Genomic DNA, 25,073 nt, shown 5'->3' on the forward strand with positions numbered 1-25,073 from the left:
ATCTCATCTAATGATATTTTGATTTGAAATACAAAGCATTATAAGCCCACTGGCACTTAATTTTGAGTTCCCTATTGAGATTGGTATATTTCTCTTATGTGCACTTGTGTTTTTCCTGTTTTTCGGCACTTGTGCTTGGGTTTTGTACTTTTGTTCTAGCACACTAGACCTATCTCTGTGTCGCATATTTATGAGGTGGCTATTTCAGAATTTGGGTGAGATTTGGTTCCATTGATTCTTCTGGTGACCCTTTTAAATCTCAATAGTCAAAACTCAAAACATCCTCATGAAACTGTCTCCCTTTAACGTGCCATACTCACAGCAAGAGTCAAACACTTTGAGTAACAAGTAAACTAGTGATCTTAACATTAAGAGGACTTTCAGGACTAACACAAAATATTTATTCATAATACTCTCTTTGCTTACATACCTTGGTACCTTAGTAATAACTAAGTTCTCTTTCTGTGTGTTAATGAATACAAAATGATATAGCTGGGTCTTTGGTCAAAAGTTAAAACATGATCTCTCATAATTGAAAAATTAATATACTTTTTGATACTGTTAGGAAAAGCCTGGGATATGATTGTCATGATTGTTTAGGGCCCTGTTTTGATTTTTACAGAAGTTTTAAGAAAAATATCATTTTTAAAGTTTGCGAGAATCCTGTTCTACAGCCTGAGGAATATATTTAGGTTGGATTTGGCACTTTTTTATCTTTCTGACTACATGTTCTTCTTTATTTGTAAAACAGGAGTAGGACGTCTGATTTCAGATGGTGCATTTATTGTAAGTATATGCTGCTGCCCTTTACTACATTGTTAATGGAAGAAATTTATCACTGATGAAATGTTTTATGTGTGAAATTTGAGCATGTTATGTTTTGCTTTTTCCTATGAATGTCGCAGGCTACTATCTGCGATGTGGCAGTTGATCCTGCATACCAGAGAAGGGGAATTGGACGCAAAATTGTAAAATATCTGGTCAAGGTACTAGTACATCAGATACTTTGATTTAAAATCTTTTATGAGGGGTGAGTACCACTACACTGTAAATTCAGAAAACAGATGCTTCAGCAAGTTGATGGAAATCTAGTTAGAGAAATACTTTTGAGGTTCTTTTGATGACTGTTCAGAGTTGCATCCTAACATATTGCAGACTTTCCTCAGACAAGAATATTACCATATTAGTAAGTGGGGTGGTAGAATGGTATGAAATAGGTGTTGAAAAATTTAACTAGGTTCAGTCTTCACAATTATCATTGTACTTGTATCATTATGTATTTCATGAAAAAACAAAAGAAGAAAAATAAATTATTATTTCATTAGTCAAGCATGTTCTTCATGCTTCTAGGGTTTATTGAGTCAAAAGAAAACTTGTCATGAGTCAATCTATTGTACTCAAGTCATGTCCCATTTGGACATTTGAAGGGAAGGTGAAAAATAATTTTATTTGAGCCAAAAGAGTCATTTTGTCATCCACAAGACCAAGTCGGCCCTTCCTAGACAAGTTGGCCCTAGAAGGAACAATTCGCCCTCCTGGATGTGTATATATAGAGAAAAGTTCAACCTCATTTGGACACATTAACTTCTTCAATTTCGATGCAAGCAAGAGCAAGAAAAGAAGCGAAAAAGAGCAAAAGTCAAAGGAGAGAGAGCGAAGGTCAAGAAGTGTTGAAAGTTTGAAAATTTCTAAACAAAAATCCTACCGCAGTGATTAATATTATTTATTCTATTTATTACCTCAGAAATAAGTTATCCATAGTATTCTTATGGTAAATATCGAAATATATTCTATTGTAGCCTTCACAATTAAAACATTGCAGAAAGTAAATGTAAGGAAATATACTAGCACAAATACAACCACAATGACAGTTATTTTTGGACAATCGTCCCCGGAAAAACCCAATGTGGGAAAACCAGTGCAGCAGATGAGGGTTTTTATTATTCTTCAGCAAATTCTCTTGTACAAATTACAACCAACAAAATAGGAATGAGAAATTTTACAGACACTTCTTGACCAAGTTCTACCCCAGGTGAAGTACTTCTTCCCCAGAATCCTTTTGATCCTCTCTGCGTCAAACTGCTCTCCCAAGCTCAGCGTCAAGCTGCCCACGCAGGCTCTGCGTCAAACTGCCTCTGCGCTGCCTCTTTCTGTGTCACCCTATTCCTGCTCTGCGTCTTGTTGCCTTGCACTCTCTGAATGTGTTGATGCCCTCACTCTCTTTCTCACCTACAACTCTCCCTCTGATTCAATTTTCTCTTGCCGAACTTCGACCAGTGAGAAAATCGATCTTACTCGGGTAACTGAGTATCTGCCTCTAGTGTGTTCTCCAAGTGCCCATCAAGTCTCTTCTTATAATCCTCTCGTTGATCATTCACCGGCCCAGATTAGATTCTAATCAATGGTTAGGATTATTTGACTTGATCTCTGCCTTCTTCTACAAGTTCCATACACAATTTAGATTAATACCTAAGTCACAGGACACGTCCTCCAAGGTCCCGTGTCCCGTATTTACGTGTCGGACACGAAAACGACCCTAAAACGTGTCGAAAACGTTTTTCATCGTGTCCTGTAAAATGTAAAACATATTCGCCGGTTTTTGTCATGTTCTGCATCTGGGAAACGCATATTCCGTTGATAGAAAATGTTGCCTGCATAAGCTGCAATTTTTTTTGAAAGAAACAAATAATTTTTGAGTGGAGTAGCTTAATGATCAAGTCTAGGCCCTAGTATTGATATGCTATTCATGGTAATGTTAAATTCTTAAAGTAAAAGTGACATTCTCCTTAATCTTCATTTTCATCCTTTTACTTAAATTTTTAACATTACCATGAAATGACTCAGGATGTTTGAGAGTGGTTCCGGCCTCATTGGATTTCATATGGAGAAAGTAGAATTTTAGATTTCATTCAAAATGCAGCAGACTTATCAGTTTTTCAGGATTTCAGGATTGAGAGATTGTAGTGTTTCCAGGTGACACCACCTGCCTGGGCTACCCCTGCCACCAGTAGAGGACGTGGTATACCTCCTATAGCTCCTACTTCTAGTTCTTCAGCTTCTAGAGCATAGCAAACTCCATTGCCAACTCCACCAGCACCAGCATCTATATCTAGAGGGAAAGGGAAAGCTGTGGCATTTTCTCGCAAGAGGGGCAGAGGAAATCAATAGGATTAGACTTTAGTTATTTTCCTATGTGCTTGTAAGTTGTACATGAACAATGAACATTGAATATTCAAGAATCAAGACCAAGCATATCACATTCTAATTTCTAAATAGTAAATTTTGATTCTATTTATTTTTTTAAAGTGAACTATGAACTTTGAGAAGTAATTATATTTTAATTTGATTAGATAAGCTGCAACCTACAATTTAATATGGATAAAAAACTATATTTCGGTATATATATCTATATATATAAAACGTGTCCCCCGTGTCCTGTTTCCAGGTCGCTGCGTTTCATATTGAATACTCGTATTTACGTGTCCTCCGTGTCTCGTGTCCTCGTGTCATGTGACTTAGATTAATACCCATTAATTATTTTAATTTCCTAAGTTTAGACTTAGGGTCTCATTAAAAATAATTAATTATTTTAATAAAATTGTTTTTGGGTGGAATTTCCCAAAACGATTTACGGGTATTGGAGAATGCATGTGTCTAAGACTTCCTACCAATTTTGAGGCCTAGAGCACATCCAATGCTACCCCAAATCAACACTCCCTCTTAGTGAGGAATGTGCTCTAGCAATATACTATTACTTCATACTGCTCTGACTCTGAAGCATCGTCCTTTGTGTTGTTGATATCTGACATGTTGTCCACCAACTACTACGTTACTACTGCAACTATACTGCTGCCTTTGACACTACCACTGTCAATGCTACATCTGTACTACAACTCCCTCTGAATGTCTGCATCTGTTTTGCTGCTGGCACTGCCACTGCCAACTATCCTTGCATTGCAAATTGCTGCTCTTACTGAAACAGATTTTCAACCATACCTAGCTGCTCTCTGAACTAAGTGAACTTAGCTCTTCCGAGAGCCTTTGTGAGTATATCGACCACTTTCTCTCCTGTGGGGACATACTGTAGCTGTACTGCCCCATGTTGAACACAGTCTCTGATAAAGTGACAACAAATATCTATATGTTTCGATTGATCATGAAATACTGGATTCTCAGAGAGTTTGATAGAACTCTGATTATCATAGTAAACCTTGGTTGCTTCCATCCTTTTTTTGAATAAGTTCACAAGCAATTTCTAAGCCATATGGCTTCGCACGTAGTTGTGCTGGCTGCCATATATTGTGCTTCTGCTGAGCTCGTGTTATCGATTTCTGCTTCCTGATGCACCAAGATATCATCCCTGATCCAACACTGAAGCAGTACCTTGAGGTACTTTTTCGGTCTACTGAATTACTTGCCCAATCTGCATCAGTGAACCCATTCAAACTGATGCCCTCCCCTTAGGAGTACTTCCACCCATATCCGATTGTTCCGTGTACATACCTAAGAATGTGTCTCGCTGTTGCCCAATGCACCGTTTTTGGTTCCACCATGAATTGACTAAGAGTGTTGAAAGCGAAACAAATGTTTGGCCTAGTGTTGACCAGATATATAAGCGACCTAATGAGTTGCCTGTACAAGGTGGGATCTACCTCCTTATCTTTCGATGCATCTATTTTCTTCCAGTTGGTGATCATGGGAGTAGCCATGGGTCGGTAATTCTGCATTCTGAATCTCTTCAGAATTTCTGTAGCGTACCTTCCTTGTCCAAGGAAGATCTCCCCATTCTTTTGCCAAACTTCCAACCCTAGAAAATAATGCTTCAATCCCAAGTCTTTCATGTTGAATTCGGCTTCAAAATTTTTCTTGTAATCCTGGATGAGCCTGGATGACCTAGTTAGGAACAGGTCATCTACATACAATACTAGAATAAGTGGCTCATTCTCTACCAACAAATAGTAGAGATTGGGATCACCATCACGCTTGATAAATCCCAACTGTTGCAAGTAATTATCAATCCGACCATACCATGCTTTGGGTGCGTGCTTGAGTCCGTACAGGGCTTTCTTTAACCTGCAAACATGAGTTTTCTTCTCATGAGTTTCGAAGCCTTCGGGCTGTTCTATATACGCCCCTTTTATCACTCCGTTCAAAAATGTTGTCTTGACATCCATTTGGTGAATCTCCCATCCCATTTGAGCTGCTAGGGATATGACATATCTAATAGAGGTGTATCGAGCAACTGGGGCGAAGGTCTCTTCATAGTCTATTCCTTCTTTCTGAGCATACCCCTTTGCCACGAACCTTGCCTTGTACTTCTCTATATTGCCGTCTGCAGCATACTTGATCTTGTAGACCCATCGTGATCGTACAAATGATCTATCTTCTGGTCCAGGTACTTCTTCACATACATCATTCGTCATGATGGAGTTGTATTCTTCCACCATGGCATCCACCCATACTTGGTGTTGAACAACTTCCTGAAAGCTAGAGGGTTCTTCAACCTGAGCTACCAATGCCTGGTATCTATCTGGTTGTCTACGCTGCCTCTTCTCGGTTCTCAGAACTCCAACAAACTCCTCTTTATCCCTCAGTGTTTGTCGTATTTCTCTTCTAGTTCTACCACTGGTGGTAGGAGGCTCAACCAACTCTTCCTCCTGATCCTATCGTTCCGTCTGTTGAGAATCATCTGCATTTCCTCCTTCTGAGGAGATACTGGTGCTGGTCACTGTACTTGATCCAGGTGTATGTCCTCCTTTCTGTCCTTCTTGCTGCCCCTGCTGTTCTTGGACTAATGGAACATCTCCTAACCGATCTTCTACTAGCATCTCACGAGATTTCCTGAAAGCTCTGTCTTCCATGAACTTTGCATCCCATCTTACTACAATCTTCTTACTGCCAGGAATGTAGATTCTATATCCCTTTGAAGTGTCACTGTATCCTACGAGATACCCCTTTTCTGTAGTCTGATCCAGTTTATTACGCTTCTCGTTTGGAATGTGACAATAAGCCACGCTTCCGAATATCTTGAGATAACTGACTTCCGTCTTCTTCCCTTTGAAAACTCCTTCGGGCGTTCTCTTCTCCAATGCTCTATGAGGAGTTTTATTATGGATATATACTGCTATGTTGCAAGCTTCTGCCCATAGATACCTAGGTGGATCCTGATCATACAACATAGCTTTGGCTGTCCCAACAATAGTTCTGTTTTTCCATTTAGCTACTTTATTCTGCTCCAGATTATATGGAGCTGTCCACTCCCTTTTGATACCCTCCTTTGCACAAAAATATGTGAAGTCTTTGTCTATATACTCTCCACCATTATTTGAATGCAATACCTTTATCTTTTTTCCTGTCATATTTTCAACGAGAGCTTTAAACTCTCGGAAACGATCAAAGACCTCATCCTTGGTCTTTAAGAAATAGATCCAGGTTTTTCTAGAGCCATCATCAATAAAGGTGACGAAGTATTTGCCACCATTAAGAGCCCTTGTGGACATAGGACCGCAGATATCTGAGTGTATTAATCCTAATATGCATCCTGCTCTATTGTTACTTCTGGAAAAAGTTGCTTTAATGTACTTTCCTTTCACACATCCTTTGCATAAGTCATCATGTTCACTAGAGTACCAGTCTCTCTGAGCATCCTCAGTGTTCCATGGTGTAAGTTCCTAATTCATTTTGCTCCTTCTCACCATTACAGTTGCTGCCTATCAGTGCCATTAGTGATTCGAGCTGCAACCTATACAACTTGTTGCTTCAAACCCCAATTTGATTTTTCTTCTTCCAGCTTGGATTCTTGATGTATAAATTCTTTCCCATGAAGTATACATCATATCCCATGTCCTGTAATTGAGACACTGAAATCAAGTTCATTTCTAATCTTGGCACATGCAGAGCATTGGTGGCTCGGATGTTGGTCCCTACTTCCGTCTGAAAAGCTATGGTGCCTCTCCCTACTGGAGTACATTTTGTTCTGTTTCCCATAGTTATTTGGCTCGAGAAATGTTCTCGTACTCGAGTCATATGCGCTGAGGCCCCGCTATCAATATACCAAACATCCGCTGACGCTGAATTTGCTAGGCATGTGAATTCTTCATCTAATCTGGTAGATAAATTTGAGACACTTTGAGTATCCATATTGTGCCAATTTATGACACTAACCTGTCCCAACAACTGCTGTAGGAAAAACTACATCCCACTTGAGACAACCCTCCTTGCTTAATCTTTTGATGTGTTGTTCCTTCTACCACCGACAAATTTCAATTGCAAAGACTTACCTCTCTGTCGACTCACTCAGAGAGAGTTTTCCCACGAAATCCAATCTCCTTGGCTTGAATTGTGCAATCCTCTGGGAGATTCAAATTTCTGCCCCTGCAAGAATTTCGAATTCCCTTCTCCTTTCAACGCTGGGTCCTCCAGCTTCTTTCTTCTGCTTCCCTGTACTTCTGATACCATGTGAAAATTTCTAAATATAAATCCTTCTACAGTGATTAATATTATTTCTTCTACTTATTACCTTAGAAATAAGTTATCCACAATATTTTTACGACAAATATTGAAATATATTCTACTGTAGCCTTCACAATTAAAACATTGTAAAATGTAAATGTAAGGAAATATATTAGCACAAATGCAACCACAATGACACAATTATTTTTGGACAATCGTCCCCGGAGAAACCCAATGTGGGAAAACTTGTGCAGTAGATGAGGGTTTTTATTATTCTTCAGCAAATTCTCTTGTACAAATTACAATCAGCAAAATAGGAATGAGAAATTTTACAGACACTTCTTGACCAAGTTCTACCCCAGGTGAAGTACTTCTTCTTCCTCGGAATCCTTCCTCTGCATCAAACTGCCTCTTTCTGCATCACCTTGTTCCTGCTCTGCATCTTGCTACCTTGCACTCTTTGAATGTGTTGATGCCCTCACTCTCTTTCTCACCTGCAACTCTTCCTTTGATTCGATTTTCTCTTGCCGAACTTAGACCAGTGAGAAAATCGATCTTACTTGGGTAATTGAATATCTGCCTCTCGTGTGTTCTCCCAGTTCCCATCAAGTCTCTTATAATCCTCTCGTTGATCATTCAACGACCCAGATTAGATTCTAATCAATGGTTAGGATTATTTGACTTGATCTCCGCCTTCTTCTAGAAGTTCCATCCACAGTGTAGATTATAGTGATTAATTATTTTAATTTCCTAAGTTTAGACTTAGGGTCCCATTAAAAATAGTTTATTATTTTAATAAAATTGTTTTCGGGTGGAATTTCCCAAAACAATTTATGGGTATTGGAGAATGCATGTGTCTAAGCCTTCCTACAAATTTTGAGGCCTAGAGCACATCCGATGCTACCCCAAATCAATAGAAATATGTAACTAGGTTTGGTCTTCATAATGACGTGTAAGTATGATTTTATGTAATTGATGAAAAGAAGAAAAATAAATTTATTTTGTAATACGTGGGTCATGGGTTTTATGCTCAAGGAATTTTATTTTTGATAGAAGCTCCCATTGAGAGCTATTAGGTTTGGTCATCATGTCATAAAATCTATAGAGTCAATGTCAAAGTTTGAAGACCCTTTTGGGCATATTACACATTGTAAAAAGAAAATTTGATTATGTCACAAACCCTCCAAGACCTTGTCACAAGCTCCCCCTCATGTCGGCCTTCAAAAGAAGAAAAAGGACGCTCCTTGGATGAAAAGTTGGCTTACCAGTGGCACAAGTTGGCTTATTTGATGGAACAGTACTATATATAGGCCACTCGACCTTCATTTTGAGAACACAATTTTGGTAAAGGCAATCTGAATGAGAAAAGGTGCGAAGATCAAAAAAAGAGAAGTCTTATCACCAAGCAAAGAAAGAGGAAGACAACCGAGTTCATTTGGATTTGTTTTTGGGCTAATACCTCCACACGTGCGAGAATATAGTGTTGTCATCTGCAGTAAGGGTCGAGATATTATAGTCATCTTGAGAAGACAAGTTTAGGAGGAAATCAAGTGGATCCTCTAACCGAGTTAAGGAAGGAATAGTCTCCATCTCAAGTGAAGGAAGTTGAGAGATAATATTTCTCTCAAGTACTGAAACTAGGGTTTCCAAAGAAGGGCTGAAAGTTGCAGATCTAAGACAAGGACTGGGTTTTGAAGGTTAGTCGAAGCAGTGAGAAGAGGAAAGAGGTTTGACTGTCTCAAAGAAGAAGTTAAGGAAGCCTTGTGACTTGGTCTTGGAATGGTTAATAGGTCAAGGGTCTTGGTATTTGTCAGTTGAAGTTTTATAAGAAGAAGAATTCGTTTGGGTTTTCCTCTCAAGTTGGAGAGGTTTTGGCCCTGACTGGTTGCCTACATTCTTTGTCTCTTGACTCTTTATTGTTCATGATTTGGTAACTATTTGATGAACAAGAAGACTATAATAATCTAAGAAAAGAAAGATCCTAATCTAAAGAAGTAAAAGGCATTCACAAACAATTATCATGAAAAGAGAAATTAGTTAATTGCTATGCCCTAGATTTCTCAACAAGGTATCAGAGCTTTGGTCACAAATCAAGGAAAGGGCATCTCGTCAAGGGACACACAAGAACTCAAGGATCAAATCTTGAAGGATATCAAAGTGAAGTCAAAATCTACAAAGAAGTGTTAAAACCCTAGATCAAAGAAGTCTACACCAGAAGAAGTCTTGGGATCCTCGAAAGACCACAAAGACCCTACTCAAGTTGAAGGGACCTACAAATGAAAGTTTCTTGAAGACTATTCATCCTAGAGAAGCGAGATCAAGGACGTTGTCATCATCTTCAAAAGGTTCTAAGGGTGTTGGAATTTCTAAGTTTAACCTGTTAGAAATTCTTCTTGTACTATCTGGTTTATTTCTCCCTACTTGTTATATTACTTAACAAGTTATTTACCATGTACATACTGAAAATAAACACAAATATAGTATCAATATCTACAAATCATCAACTGAAAGAAAAGAAGCACACAAGTGACACCGTTATTTTTGGACCAATGTCCCCGGAAAAACCCAATGTGGGAAAACCGGTGCAGCTATTCAGAAGGTTTTATTATTTTACAGTTTTCAAAATACAACTAGGGTGTTAGAAATGGCTCACCCAACAAAGAGTGTGCTCGACAGTAGTACCTCTCCTCGGAGACAGAGATTCCGGCTGAATAATCACCGGGTGAATGATCCCACAGCAATAATTGCAGCGTCCACTGCTTTGCGTCACTCTGATAGGGATTGCGTCACCCTATCTGGCTCACCAGCACCTAGTCTGCCCCACGAAAATCCTCCCAGCGCTGCCTCTTGGCACTGCGTCAGCTCTGCTAGCCTGTGCGCAACTACTGAAGCTTCTGCGTCAGCCGTTAGATCCTCTGTGTCACCCACTATGTTCTCTTCTGGCTCTGCGTAGCTCCCAATAGCCTCTACGTAGCACTCAGCTGCCTCTGTGTCAACCTCTCTAGGCTTCGCGCTGTCTCTCTTGTACTAACTCTGCCTCTCTGCAATGTATTCATTGCCCCTCGCTGCTGATCACTAATTCACTTTTGCTTAGCAACCCCGCTCTATCAAAATGAATCACTAATCATTCTGGTGTGTTCTCCAACTGACCCTCAAGCCTCCTCTTATACTTTTCCCATTGGTCCATCAACAACCGAGATTAAAACTCTAATCAACGGCTAAGACTAGATTTGGCTTGATCCATGACTTTTGGAACCTTCTAATCCAATTTTATATTAATACCGATTAATATTTTATTTTTCTGAAGTTTAGACTTAGGAACTCCATTAAAAATATTAATTATTTTAATACCTTCCAAACTGGTTAGAATCTGCCCAAACCTTTCCTACGTCTTGGAGATCTCATGTGTTTTAGCCTCTCCACCAATTTTCATGGCTAGAGCACATCCGATGCTACCAAATCAACACCTCTTAGCGAGGACTGTGCTCTAGTAATACTCCACACTGAGTATCACACTAATTATACGACACTGGTCCCTGTGCTGATGCTAGTCCTCCCCGCCCAACATCCTCTACACTGCTGCATCCTGTACTGCTGTCCATGGCCCTACCACTGCTACTGCTGCATCCGTACGACAACGCCCTCTGCATTCGTGATGTTGCTAGTCCATCTTCCCAACACTGCATCTGTAGTGAGATGCAGTGCATCCCCTCTCATCATGCTGCATCGTGCTACTGCATATTGCAATTGCACTGCAACTCAGTTACTGAGAAGTAAGTAACTGATCCACCCAACTCTGACATCCCTATCAGGTTAAAACTTCCAATGCTGAAGCTCCCTTTGCTGCTAACAAGTGCTCCCTCTACTGACCTCTGCGTTGCTGCAACAACTCTCTGCATCTCGCACCGTTTCACACTTCTCTGTGCCATCCTGCACTGGTGCAACACTCCCGTGCCTCTCGCATTGTTGCAGCCTGCTAGCCTCGTGCTGTCCCGAGACTCCTGCACTATAGCACTCTCTGTCGCTCCATCTGCATCCGTCTCTACTGACATCCGCCAATCCTACTACTCCTCTTTGGGGCTCCCGTAGTGAGGTATAATCCAAGAGGTTGGGTACCTCGAGGATCCCGCCCCTCATTGCCTATAGTCCTCTGACTACAACTCGATGTCTCCCCACTTCTTCTCAAGTGGCACATGAGCACTCATGGCACAATTGTCCTCCTCCTCGACTTCTTTCTCTGCCTTTGCAGGCGCTGCCTTCGAGTCCGAAGCCTCTCCCTTGCTCTTCTTCCTAGGACACTGGTTCGCAAAATGACCCAGTTCCCCACAATGGAAGCACTTGACCTTGGAGAGGTCCTTCTTCTTCCTCTTCTCCTGCTTTCCTGCAGATGCTAGAGCCGCATCCTCTTCTTCCTCCTTGATTCTGACCCCTTTGCTGCTACTCCCCGCCTTGGTCAGCCGTTTGATCTCTTCTTGACGAAGAGTCGCCCACAGTTCTTCCCAATCTAGAAGACTCATCTTGCCCAGTATGCTCTGGACAAATACCTCCTAATCCTTGGAAACAGCGTTCAGTGCGGTCCTCACCATCAATTCCTCATTCAGCGTGGCCCCTATGGAAGTTAGCTGTTCACGGATCTCCTTCAAGCGACCAAGGAAGACATCTATCTTCTCTCCCTTCTGCATTTGGTATGCCCATAGTTGATTCTCCAAGAGCATCTTCCTCTGCATGGAAGTATGCTGGTACAATGTCTTCAAGGCATCCCACATCTCCTTCGTCGTTTCTTTCTCCGCAATATGTGGTACCACATGATCCTTGACCCCATCAAGGATGATGCACTTAGCTTTCACCATTGCCTCCTCGTACCTTTCATTAGCTATTGGGTCAACTGGGACAGCTATCACTCTCATGACGAAGCCCTTGAGGCGATGTCTGTCTAGAATGGACAAGATCCTGGCCTTCCAGACCAAAAAGTTGGACGCTTCGTCCAGCCTATCCTGATCTCTCAGCCCATTCACGACCATCTCGTTGCTTTTCTTTCGACTCCTCCGAGTCTCTCTCCTTCCCTCTTGGAAGTCCTCTATTTGACTCCTACTGAGTCTCTCAACTTCCTGTCTGGAATTTCTCGGTTCGACTCCCTCTGAGTCTCGATTTCCCTTCTGGAAATCCCTCTGCCAACGTCAAGTTGCCCCTCTCTGATCATCTGTGCAACTGCACCGCTGATCCAGATTTCTTGGCTAGAAATCTGCCTCAGCAGCAACTCCCTCCACCTTGGTCTTGCCCTGTTAGGTACTGTTCTGACCACAGTACCTCACCAGCTTCGCTCCGCAAATTACCCACAGCCTTCGATACCCCAGCAACTGAAGGATTGAGCTACTTGGCTCTGCGCAATCCCGACACCGACAGATCAGTTCCCTCAGCCAACTGCGTTAGCCCTCCTAGCCTCTGCGTCGAATTGCATCAGCCTGATTTTTCCTCCCTTAGCCTTTGCGTTGCCTTTCTCTTTCTCTGGCCCAGAATGATGATGTAGTCCTTCTGCGTCACTCCTTCCTCTGTTGCCTTCTGCAAGGATCAACTCTGTCACTCGAGACAGTTGAATCTGCTGCAAATGCTTTGCTCGGCTGATGCCTTCAGTTTTCCTGTGATCTGCAACTTGGCTCTGATACCATGTTGGAATTTCTAAGTTTAACCCATTAGAAATTCTTCTTGTACTATCTGGTTTATTTTTTCCTACTTGTTTAATTACTTAGCAAGTTATTTACCATGTAAATATTGAAAATAAACACAAGTACAGTATTAAAATCTATAGACCATCAACTGAAAGAAAACAAGCACACAAATGACACCGTTATTTTTGGACCAACGTCCCTGGAAAAACCCAATGTGGGAAAACCGGTGCAGCTATTCAGAGGGTTTTATTATTATGCAGTTTTCAGAATACAGCTAGGGTGCCAGAAATGGCTCACCCAACAGAGAATGCCCTCGACAGTAGTACCTCTCCTTGGAGACAGATATTCTGGCTGAATAATCATCGGATGAACGATCCCACAACAACAATTGCAGCTTCCACTACTCTGCGTCACTCTGATAGGGACTGCGTCACCCTATTCGGCTCACCAGCACCCAGTTTGCCCCACGAAAATCCTCCCAGTGCTGCCTCTTGGCCCTGCATCAGCTCTGCTAGCCTCTGCGCAACTACTGAAGCTTCTGCGTCAGCCCTTAGACCCTTTGCGTCACCCACGCTGGCCTCTTATGGCTCTGCGTAGCTCCAAACTGCCTCTGCGTAGCACTCAGCCGCCTCTGCATCAACCTCTCCAAGCTCTGCATTGTCTCTCTTGTACTAACTCTTCCTCTCTGCAATGTAGTCACTGCCCCTCGTTGTTGATCACTGATTCACTTTTGCTTAGCAACCTTGCTATAGCAAAATGAATGATTGATCACTCTGGTGTGTTCTCCAACTGACCCTCAAGCCTACTCTTATACTTTTCTCGTTGGGCCTGTTGACGCACAGATTGTCACGACAACGCTCAGACCGGGGGTTGTCACCGTGATCCCCGATCTCTCTGTTTAAGCCTGTCTCCCGCGGCTAAGGGGGGTAGACCCTATGGGAAAATGGATGACCAACTGAGGACTAGTTGGGTTGGGAGACACGAGGGGGGAACAAGCACTTAATTGATTTTAGTAAGTTAATAGACCAGTGCCTTATAGAGTTAATGACTGAATGATTATTTACCAAATGCTTGCAGAAATATGAGCTCATTAACGATCAAATAACTCAAACAAAAGTTAACCTTTTGCCAAATGCGAGATAATCGATAAATGCTCAATGGCTCAACAATACTCTAGCAAATAAAATTCGAAAAATTAAGTGCTTCAACCACGTAAAATGCTAACCAGAGATCACATTCATGTAGTTAATCTTCAAATGAACATTAAAGCATGTTAAACACATTAATTCCCATATCAAAATTTTAGCCTCAGTAGAAAAGATATAAGAAATTCCTGAGCGAAGACTGAAATTGGCAAAAAATTTCCCAAAATATTTTTATATTTTTCAAATAACAAAATTTAAAATAAAAAATCTAAATAATATTAAAATCTAAACTGAATAAAAAAAACCCTTTTTGCTTTTTATAATTTTATAATTTTTTTAATGAAATTTTAATAAAATAAAATTTAACTAAACCATAACAAAAATTAAATTTAAATCCTAGAATAAAACTTAACTCTAAGACTAACTATACAAAATAAAGCACTAACGCCCAAATGAAAATCGAAACTCCCCTTTCCCCTTTTTTTATTTTTTATTTAAAACTTTGAAACCGAACTAAAGTAAAATAATTCTATCAAAAGTAAAAACAGGACTAAATCTAAAACTATGTCAAATGAAATCTAACTAAAATTTTCTTTAGTCTAAGATACACAAAATTAAATCAAAATTTATAAACCTAGCCCTAACTAAATTATAATGAAAATCTAAACATTGGCTTTTATTTTTCTGTTATGTGAAACGCAAACTTCAAACTAAAATCGTATCTACGTTGAACCTAAAAGAAAGACTCACGCATATAAAAATTTATCCTCTCCACAGCGTAACAATACCAAAACGCAGATACCTAGCTCGTAAATATTTTTTTTAACTGTTTTGTATGCAGTGCAGGTGCTGTCGTCGGTTAAGGAAGGAAACACGGGTTTCTGATGCAGGATGAGAGCGGATGAATGGCCAACCAGTAGTTTTGATGGTGGAAATATGCAATAGAAATGCAGCGCACAGGTGATTGCGTGAGGGATTTGAACGTAGCTGCGTTGCTGATGATGGCTGTGCGTGGAGCAACGCAGCTTGAGATGGGTAGAGGTATGGTGCAAGATGGTAGCACGCAGGTAGGAAATGGTAACTGCACAGGAAAAGAAATGGATGCAGAGATTACAGTGATGTGCTTGCAGATGGAACTGATCAATGGACGCTGGAACTGCGACGATGGAGCTTTGGTGATGATACGTTGGAGTAAGGGCAAAAGAGCAGCAGGTATGGAGAGGCTAGAACACAGCTCTGTCACAAAAGAATTTTTTTTTAAAATGTCTCTGTAGCACAATTAAACCTGCAATATGACAAAACCCTGAATAATAGCGGGGAGCTGATCAAACCCTCAGAGATCTTCAGAAAACCTTGCACCCTGTAATGGAAAGATATGCAACCAGAAAATAGATATATAAACATTAAAAACCCTACAAACCAACTACCATTATTTACAGTTTATTGACTCCAGAATAGCCATATTTTTCAGTAATGCATATAATATTTTCAGAATATCAGATTTACTATGAAATACTTCAGAAATCTCTCGTGCAACTCAAAAATAAACTCTAAATGATAAACCCAGGATCGAAACTGGCTGGGCTCTGCAAAAGAATGCTTGTGGGAGTTGGCTGGTTCAGCCGAGAACTTCCCCAAACGCCCACTGATTTTCTCAATAAGGGTTTCCTGCACAGCTCACTTCAACCATCAATAAAGAGGGAAAAAACAATACTAGTTTCCAGATACAATGGAGATACCTGCCATTATTTCAGAAATCTTATTACCCATTCAAACCCTAGTAAGTGAACAAGATACCTGTGTTCAACAATACTCTACATCAAGCTATTACTAATGGCTGAAAAATAAAAATATGCATAGAATAAAACAACTCACAGCACTTCAGGAGAGTAACACTAACAAGATTTCAACCCCAAAGTCTTTCTTTATTTGCACCAGAAAAAAAAAAGTTTACAAGAGAGTTTTCTTCAGCACAAGACTCATAGATCGAATGATCTCAAATGACCCCTAGCACCCTATTTAAAGGAAAAATTCCCAACGGCTAGTTCGAGTGATCCATGTCAAAATGATCTCGACCGTCGATGAGGATCAAGATCTCTCTTAATCTCATCCGTCGAATTTTTAATGCATTAAAAAATTGAAATTTTTCATTTATTTACTCAAAAATATTATTTTATTATTTTTAAGTTTTTTATCTTATTTTATTATTTATTTTATTTTATTTTTTATTTATTATTATTATTATTATTTATATATATATATATTTTATATTTTTATATCTTTTCAATTTTTTAATTTTTAATTTATTGTTTAGATGGATCCTCGAACTTAGCCTTTGGGAATTATTACCTAGGACCTAGGACTTAGGACTTATGAGGGGATTAAAACACTTTCTAACCCTCAAGACTTTTACATTATGACTTTTACAATTTTACATCTCAAGGGGGAAAACTCATTTGACATAGACCCTCATAGATCACTCAGTTCTGCGACCAAATATAATCTAGCAGATCAACACACTAGGATTCCTCTAAGATTCTAATGACAAAATTCATTCCGGCGTTGGGGTTAGGCTGAAGAAAAACTCTGCCGATCATGGATCGGTGAGACAAAAAACCTTCCGGAACGTAGATTATCACTAGAAAATTAGGTCCACCTAGGCAATTTACATACATTACTCAACTCTGCTAAGATATTTTACAATTCACATATGCAGACTGGGTTTACAACATAAATTGATCAAGTCGACGATGACTGTCGAATGGCACAGACATGTCAATCAAGCGCTATCCCTTTTGCGAAGAAAAGGGGGTGTACTGCTATGGGAAGTTGACACGTATTGGTCAACGGGGCCATCAACGTCCGAGATTAAAACTCTAATCAACGGCTAATATTAGATTTGGCTTGATCCATGACTTTTGGAACCTTCTAACCCAGTTTTACATTAATACCCATTAATATTTTATTTTTCTTAAGTTTAGACTTAGGAACTCCATTAAAAATATTAATTATTTTAATATTTCCCAAACCGGTTAGAATCTGCCCAAACCATTTCTGGGTCTTGGAGATCTCATGTGCTTTAGCCTCTCCACCAATTTTCATGGCTAGGGCACATCCGATGCTACCCCAAATCAACAAATGATCTAAAGAGATCTCGCTCTTGTGTTGGGTCAAGGATCATTCCTGAATAGAACTATCTTTGTCAAGGAGGAGAAGTTTTCTATTAATTATATCATCATCAAATTCAAGGAGGCAACAAGTGGAAGAAGCATCTTCACAAGTAAGTATATTTATGTTTGAATCTGTCAAAATAACTTTTTACAAGGAAAAAAACAAATTGATTGGGGCTTCAAACTATCTTGCATGGAAGAAGAGGACAAATCTAAATCTCATTGAAAATGAGGTGATGGACCATGTCATGTTGATTTGGGGTAGCATCGGATGTGCTCTAGCCACCAAATTTGGTGGAGAGGTTGGAGCACATGAGATATCCAATACCCAGAAAGGGTTTGGGCAGATTTTAAACAGTTTAGGAGATATTAAAATAATTAATATTTTTAATGGAGTCCCTAAGTCTAAACTTAGGGAAATTAAAATATTAATGTGAATTAATATGAAACTGTGTTAGAATGGTCCAAAAGACGCGGATCAAGCCAGATCTAATCTTAGCCGTTGATTAGGGACTTAATCTCGGTCGTTGATATGTCAACGGGAAAAGTATAAGAGGGGGCTTGAGTGTCACTTGGAGAATACACCAGAGTGATCAATCATTCTATTCTCTAGAGCGGGGTTTGCTAAGAGAGATAGAATTAGTGATTGGAGTTGCAGCTGAGGGGCATTGAGTACAGAGAGACAAAGAGGCAGAATTAGTGCTGGAAGAGTAGTGCAGGAGCTAGAGAGAGTGATGCAGTAGCAACCAGGGCTCACGCAGAGGTAGTCGGGAGCTGCGTAGAGCTTCAGAGAGGCTAGTGTTGCTGACGCAGAGGGTCAGAAGGCTGACATAGGGCCTCCTAAGGCTGACGCAGACCCATTTAGGGTGACAGAGGGCCAGCGTTGGGCAGAGATGGGCTAGTACAGTCCAGAAAGCCAGATGCTGGGGTTTCTAGGGCAGATTGGAGCTGAGGAGCTACCGAAAGGATTATCCAGGGTTTCAGCCGGGAAATTTGTCTCAAACTGAGAGGTATTGCTGCTAAGAAAATTCTCTGTTGGGTAGGTCGATTTTGGCACCTAGATTGTACTCTGATATTGCTTAATAAGTAAACCCTCAGATGGTTGCACCAATTTTCCCACATTGGGTTTTTCCGGGGACATTGGTCCAAAAATAACGGTGTCATTTGGTGTGATTGTTTCTGTTTCCTTCAGTTGTTGATTTGTAATATGTTGAGCATGCACTAGTGTTTATTTTCAATATTTACAATTTTACATTGTAAATAACTTGTTAAGTAACAAAACAAGGAAGTAGGAATAAATTAGATAAAGTGCATGGAGGGTTTCTAACTGGTAGAATTAGAAACTTCAACATGCTATCAGAGTGCGATTGTAGATCAGAGGAGGACTGAGGACATCAGCCGAGCGGAGCAATAGCAGTAGAAAACGATTGTCCCGAGGTGATAGAAGTTGTTCCTAGTAGAGCAACAACAAGGGAAGGGTGACGCAGTGCTTGCATCATCAAGGGTGAGCCAAGACGAGGCAGCGTAGAGGCTAAAGAAGGCAAAGGGAGCCTCACGCAGAGCCACGCAGAAGCTAGGAGGGCTAACGCATTTGGCTGAGGAGGCCGGGTTGTTGGTGTTGGGACTACGCAGAGCCTAGGAGCTCTCACGTTCGGGTTGCTGGGGTTTAGAAGGTTGTGGAAACACTGCAGAGTGGAGCTGGTGAGGTACTGTAGTCAGAACAGTACTTGACAGTGCAAGGCCAAGAGGAGGGAGTTGCTACCGAGGGTTTCTAGCCGAGAAACCCAAATCAGTGGTGCAGTTGCACAGACGATTAGAGTATGGGGCATCTCGACATCTGCAGAAGGATTTCCAGGAGGGAAATCGAGACTCAGAGGGAGTCAGATCGAGAACTTCCAGGAGGGAAGTAGAAGAGCATCTTGGCATTACACAGAGTAAGAGACCATGACAGAGTGGACAGAGCATCGAACTTTGCAGTTTGGAAGGCCAGAATCTTATCTGTACTTGATAGAAATCGTGTCAAGAACTTCGCCTTGAAGGTTATAGCTATCCCAGTTGACCCGAATGATAACGACAAGTACGAGGAGGCAATGGCGAGGGCCAAGAGCATCATCCTTGACAGGGTCAAGGACAAGGTAGTACCATACATTGCTGAGAAGGAAACAACATATGAGATGTGGAATGCCCTTAAGAAATTGTACCAACATACTTCTGTGCAGAGAAGAATGTTACTAGAGAATCAGTTGAGGTCGTATCAGATGAAGAAGGCAGAACAGATTGACACCTTCCTTGGAGGACTGAATGAGATCCGAGATCAGTTGACTGCTATAGAGGCCACGCTGGATCAGGAATTGATGGTGAGGACAACCCTAAATGCTGTCTCAGAAGACTGGGAGGTATTTGTCCAGAGTATGCTGGGCAGAGGGACATGTCCACCTTGGGACGAGATGTGGGTTGCTCTTCGCCAAGAAGAGATTAGACGGCAGTCAAAGATGGGTAGCAACACTAAGGGGATCAAAGTCAAGCAGGAGGAGGAAGATGTTGCCCTAGCGTCTGAGGGAAAGCAAGAAAAACGGAAGAAGAAGGATCTCTCCAAGGTCAAGTACTTCCACTGTGGGGAGCTGGGTCATTATGTGACCCAGTGTCCAAGGAAGAAGAGTAAGGGAGAGTCTTCCGAGACCAAGGCAGCGCCAACAAGGGCAGAGAAGGAAGTATTGACAGACGATGATTGTGCCATGAGTGCACACGCACCACTTGAGAAGAAGTGGGGAGACATCCAGCTGTAGTTAGGCGAACTACAGACGATGAGGGGCAGGATCCTCGAGGTACCCAGCCTCTTGGATTAGACCTTGCTATGGGAGCCCCGAAGAGGAGTAGCAGGACTGGCTGATGTGGGTAGAGATGGATGCGGATGAAGTGGCAGAGAGAGCTACAGTGTAGGAGTCCCGGGACAACGCGAGGTTAGCAGGTTGCAGTAGTGCGAGAGGCACGGGAGTGTTGCACCAGTGTAGGAGTCCCGGGACAACGCAAGGTTAACAGGCTGCCGCAGTGCGAGAGGCACGAGAGTGTTGCACCAGTGCAGGATGGCACAGAGAGGGGTGCAACGGTGCGAGATGCAGGGAGTTATTGCAGTAGCGCAAAGGTCAGAGAGGGAGAACTTGTCAGCGACAGAGGGAGTTTCAGCATTAGGAGGGTCTCTAGCCCAATAGAGAGGTCAGAGTTGGGAGATCAGTTACTTACTTCTCAGTAACTGAGTTGCAGTGTAGTAATGGGCAACATGATGCAGCATGATGAGAGGAGTTGCAGTGCAGATGCAGTGTTGGGAGAAAGGACCAGCAGCAACACGGGGATGCAGAGGGAGCTGTCGTACAGATGAAGCAGTGGCAGTGGCAGAACCATGGGCAGTAGTATAGGATACACCAGTGGAGAGGATGGTGGGTAGAAGGCCTAGCATCAACACAGGATCGATGCCGGATGATCAGGGTGATACTCAGTGAGGAGTATTACTAGAGCACACTCCTCGCTAAGAGGGAGTGTTGATTTGGGGTAGCATTGAATGTGCTCTAGCCACAAAATTTGGTGGAGAGGTTGGAGCACATGAGATCTCCAATATCCAGAAAGGGTTTGGGCAGATTTTAAATAGTTTAGGAGATATTAAAATAATTAATAGTTTTAATGGAGTCCCTGAGTCTAAACTTAGGGAAATTAAATATTAATGTGAATTCATATGAAACTGTGTTAGAATGGTCCAAAAGACATGGATCAAGCCAGATCTAATCTTAGCCATTGATTAGGGACTTAATCTCGACAGTTGATATGTCAACTAGAAAAGTATAAGAGGAGGCTTGAGTGTCACTTAGAGAATACACCAGAGTGATCAGTCATTTTATTCTCTAGAGCGGGGTTTGCTAAGAGAGATAGAATCAGTGATCGGAGTTGCAGCTGAGGGGCATTGAGTATAGAGAGATAGAGAGGTAGAGATAGTGCTGGGAGAGCAACGTAGGAGTGAGAGAGAGTGACGCAATAGCAGCCAGGGCTCACGCAGGGCTACGTAGAGGTAGCTGGGAGCTGCACAGAGCTTCCGAGATGCCAGCGTTCCTGACGCAGAGGGCCAGAAGGCTGACGTAGAGGGCCAGAAGGCTGACGCAGGGCCTCCTAAGGCTGATGCAGACCCATTTAGGGTGACGCAAGGCTAGCGCTAGGCAGAGAGGGGTTGACGCAGTCCAGAAAGGCAGACACTAGGGTTTCTGGGGCAGATTGGAGTTGAGGAGTTGCCGGATGGATTATCCAGGGTTTCAGTCGCGAAGTTTGTCTCAAACTGAGAGGTATTACTGCCAAGGAAATTCTCTGTTGGGTAGGCAGGTTTTGGCACCCAGATTGTACTCTGATTTTGCTTAATAAGAAAACCCTCAGATAGCTGCACCGGTTTTCCCACATTGGGTTTTTCCGGGGACATTGGTCCAAAAATAACGGTATCATTTGGTGTGATTGTTTCTGTTTCCTTCAGTCGTTGATCTGTAATATGTTGAGCATGCACTAGTGTTTATTATCAATATCTACATTGTAAATAACTTGTTAAGTAACAGAACAAGTAGGTAGGAATAAATCAGATAAAGTGCATGGAGGGTTTCTAACTGGTAGACTTAGAAACTTCAACATGTCAAAGGCTCTATCACCAAACCATTGAAAGAAGATGCTAAAGCACTTGCAAAGTTTATGAAAGGGGAAGTGAGGGCTTAAAGGATTCTCATAGAATCCATCAAGGATCCTCTCATTCCGTATGTATCTAAACTCGACACCTCAAAAGAAATATATGACAAATTGGTAGAGTTGTTTTCTATAAGCAGTACAAGAGAAGTTATCTCTCTAAGGAAAGAACTCTACAAGCTAAGGATATCAAAAGAAGAAGATAGCCTCATACTTTATGAGGATCTCTGAAATAAGGGATCAACTTCAAGATCTGGGTGAAAAATTGTTTGACAAGGAGATGACCACTGTAGTACTAAATGCACTACCAGAGGAGTGGGGTAACTTTACTTAAAGTATTTATGGGAAGAAAGAAGCTACTCCATTTCAGTATCTATGGTCTTTATGCAAAACTGAAGAAACTAGACTGAAGGCAAAAGCTCATGTCGGATAAAGTGAGCAAAATCAAGCACATGTTGCTATGGCAAAGAGAAGAGGAAAGTTTGGAAAATTTGGTCCTCAGAAAAGGAAGAAGAACATGGCTAAGATTCAATGCTATGGATGTCAAGAATATGGGCGTTACAAAAGAAATTGTTCTAAGCTCAATAAGGACAATAATAAAAGAGGTAGGGAAGAAGCCTATATCACCGAAGAAGTGGAGGAAGCTGAAAAGAAGAATTCCAAGAAAGAGGAAGTAAAATATCTCTACTATGATTGAGATAGTCTTCCTCACTTAGTTCTTTTCAAATTCATGTTTTCAAGTTTTCTGTTGTAAGATATGGCTATCATGAATCACTAAGGAAAATGATAGGATGCATAATGGCATCATAGAAGCATGAAAAGCAAGAGCTTATGATCATAGAGAAAAAGCGTTGAAATAGAAGTCTATGGTAGTCACATATGGAAGGATATAGCTCTTGGTAAGCTCATTAGAAGCATAAGTGGAACTTATGGGAAAAAGAAGAAAAAGTCATCTAGCACAAAGCTCATCATACATTAGTCAAAAGGGAACATTTGGTGGATGAGGATACTCAATATTCTCTATTGAAACCTTCATCAGAAGGTTCACCAATCAAAAGGAAGCAAGGGTTTCATTAAGAATTCCATCTTGAGGTAATTCATGGGATGATGGAAAGGAGGTGAAGCAAATCAAGACATTGAAGTTCTTTTAATGAAGGAAGTTGTTGAAGAAAGTCGAGATGATCTAAAGGAAAAATGAGGTATGTATGCTTGTCTTCGATATTGCAGAGTCATGTCATATGGTTGCATGTAACATGGATAAATGCTGTATTTCGAGAGCATGATCAAAATAAAGGATTTCCTCCTTAAAGGATGCAACAAGGCATGGGTCACACATTCATTAGATGAAATCAACATAATATGTCCTCATATGAAAAATGAGGTGGTTGATAGTGATTGGAGGAACTCTGATTAAACGTTCCTGGGAAGAAAAATATGTGAAGAAAGAAGGAAAGAGATCATGGACTATGCAACCATGAAGAAGACAATCAACATCCTAGAACTGGAAAATTTATCATTTGACTAGGATATCTCCATGAAAGATATGAAGATTCTAATGAAGTCTGCAACACAATATGGAACACCTGTTTGCTTACGGGTAAGTCAATCGGTTACTTGTCAAATGTCCCCTGTTGAATCTTGACCCTTTTTGGCTGATGCAAATGTTCATCACTGTGCTGCACACCTTTTTCAAATTCATGTTGTCTTCTTTTTTTGCTCGGAAGATGAGATGAAGAGAAATGATATATGCGCTGTGTTATCCATGATAACTCCTAGAAATAATTTTTAGTTTGATTAGTCATTTTAGATAAGGTTTTTCACCACTTCCCTTTGCATCTATTTGTTGTTTTTCTGAAAGAGGTTGCTTTACTTTGCATTTGGAGATTAAAGGAGGAAGAACAGATCCAATTTAAATTGTTTTGGAGAAATTATCATGTTTTATAAAACCCATTTCTTTCACAAATCCCATTTCATCCTTTGTTTTTAAACTTTAGCCATTTCCAGTTTAATATTTCAACTCTAGCCGTAACCCATTTTTAAACTCTAGACGCATCCCATTTTTAAACATTCATAAATCATGCTGCAGTCCTTTTTAAAGGGTTGGGACCCGCAAAAATTATCACTATCGGCCCATTTTCCTTTTTACGACACATATCCGCCTCTCTCCCCTTCCCTTTTGCGATTGCGATATGGCATATCACAAAGTCCCTCACCGATTGCGATATCGTAAGTCCCATTACCACTCCGCTCGCCGATTGCTATAAAGACTTTCTCGCAGATTGCGATAAAGTCCTCCCTGCCGAATGCAATAAAGTCCTCTCCCCCTGATTTAAATTGTAATAAGTGTAGTCTAGAGAAGTTGTATGGAGTATGAGTAATCAAAATTACACCTCTCATTCTCAAATTTCTACTGTGACACACTGAGGGGTTAAAAATGTGTTTTGAACCCTCAAAACCCATTTTTCCTAAGCTTAGTGGAAAATCTGGCAATCAATTAAGTGAGAAATTAAATAAATGGAAAAAAATAAATATCCACATAGACTAAATGTTGTGGAAATGAGGTGGAAAGCTATGGGGGAATTAAAGTGAAGTCCCAAGGTGATGTGGACTCTTAAAATCAAGGCAAGGACATGTGGTCAAATAAAATCGAATTTCAGGCATTAAATGAGAAAGTTGCTTACTTGGAAATTCGAATTTGTGAAGTTAATGCACATTTGGGAGGATTTGGGAGAATATTTGGTGGATATTTTTGTGGGAAATTGTTCCCATATGGGTTACCACCCATATACACTTGAGATTCCATCATAAAATTCGAATTTGACACATAAGGGAAGAAGAAAATGATGTCCACTTGCCAGAATTCGATTTTTACACTTGGCATTGGAACTCTATTCAACAAATTCGAATTTCTTTTTGGGATTGTCACCTCATGC

General features: G+C 40.9%; 1 protein-coding gene across 4 annotated transcripts in view; it reads left to right on the forward strand.

The window, feature by feature from the left end:
- LOC149176852 (uncharacterized) overlaps positions 1-25,073 on the forward strand; it is a 338,345-nt gene that overhangs the window by 79,419 nt on the left and 233,853 nt on the right. For all 4 annotated transcript variants that reach the window (XM_089423223.1, XM_089423221.1, XM_089423220.1 and 1 more), the window contains 2 exons: positions 752-786; positions 906-986. The gene's annotated coding sequence lies outside the window, so the exon portion shown is untranslated. The remainder of the gene's footprint in view (positions 1-751; positions 787-905; positions 987-25,073) is intronic.

This window comes from Pinus tabuliformis, chromosome 4_1 (assembly GCF_031772625.1).
Source record: "Pinus tabuliformis cultivar Carrire ecotype Pingquan chromosome 4_1, CPIR1, whole genome shotgun sequence".
Classification (NCBI taxonomy): domain Eukaryota; kingdom Viridiplantae; phylum Streptophyta; class Pinopsida; order Pinales; family Pinaceae; genus Pinus; species Pinus tabuliformis.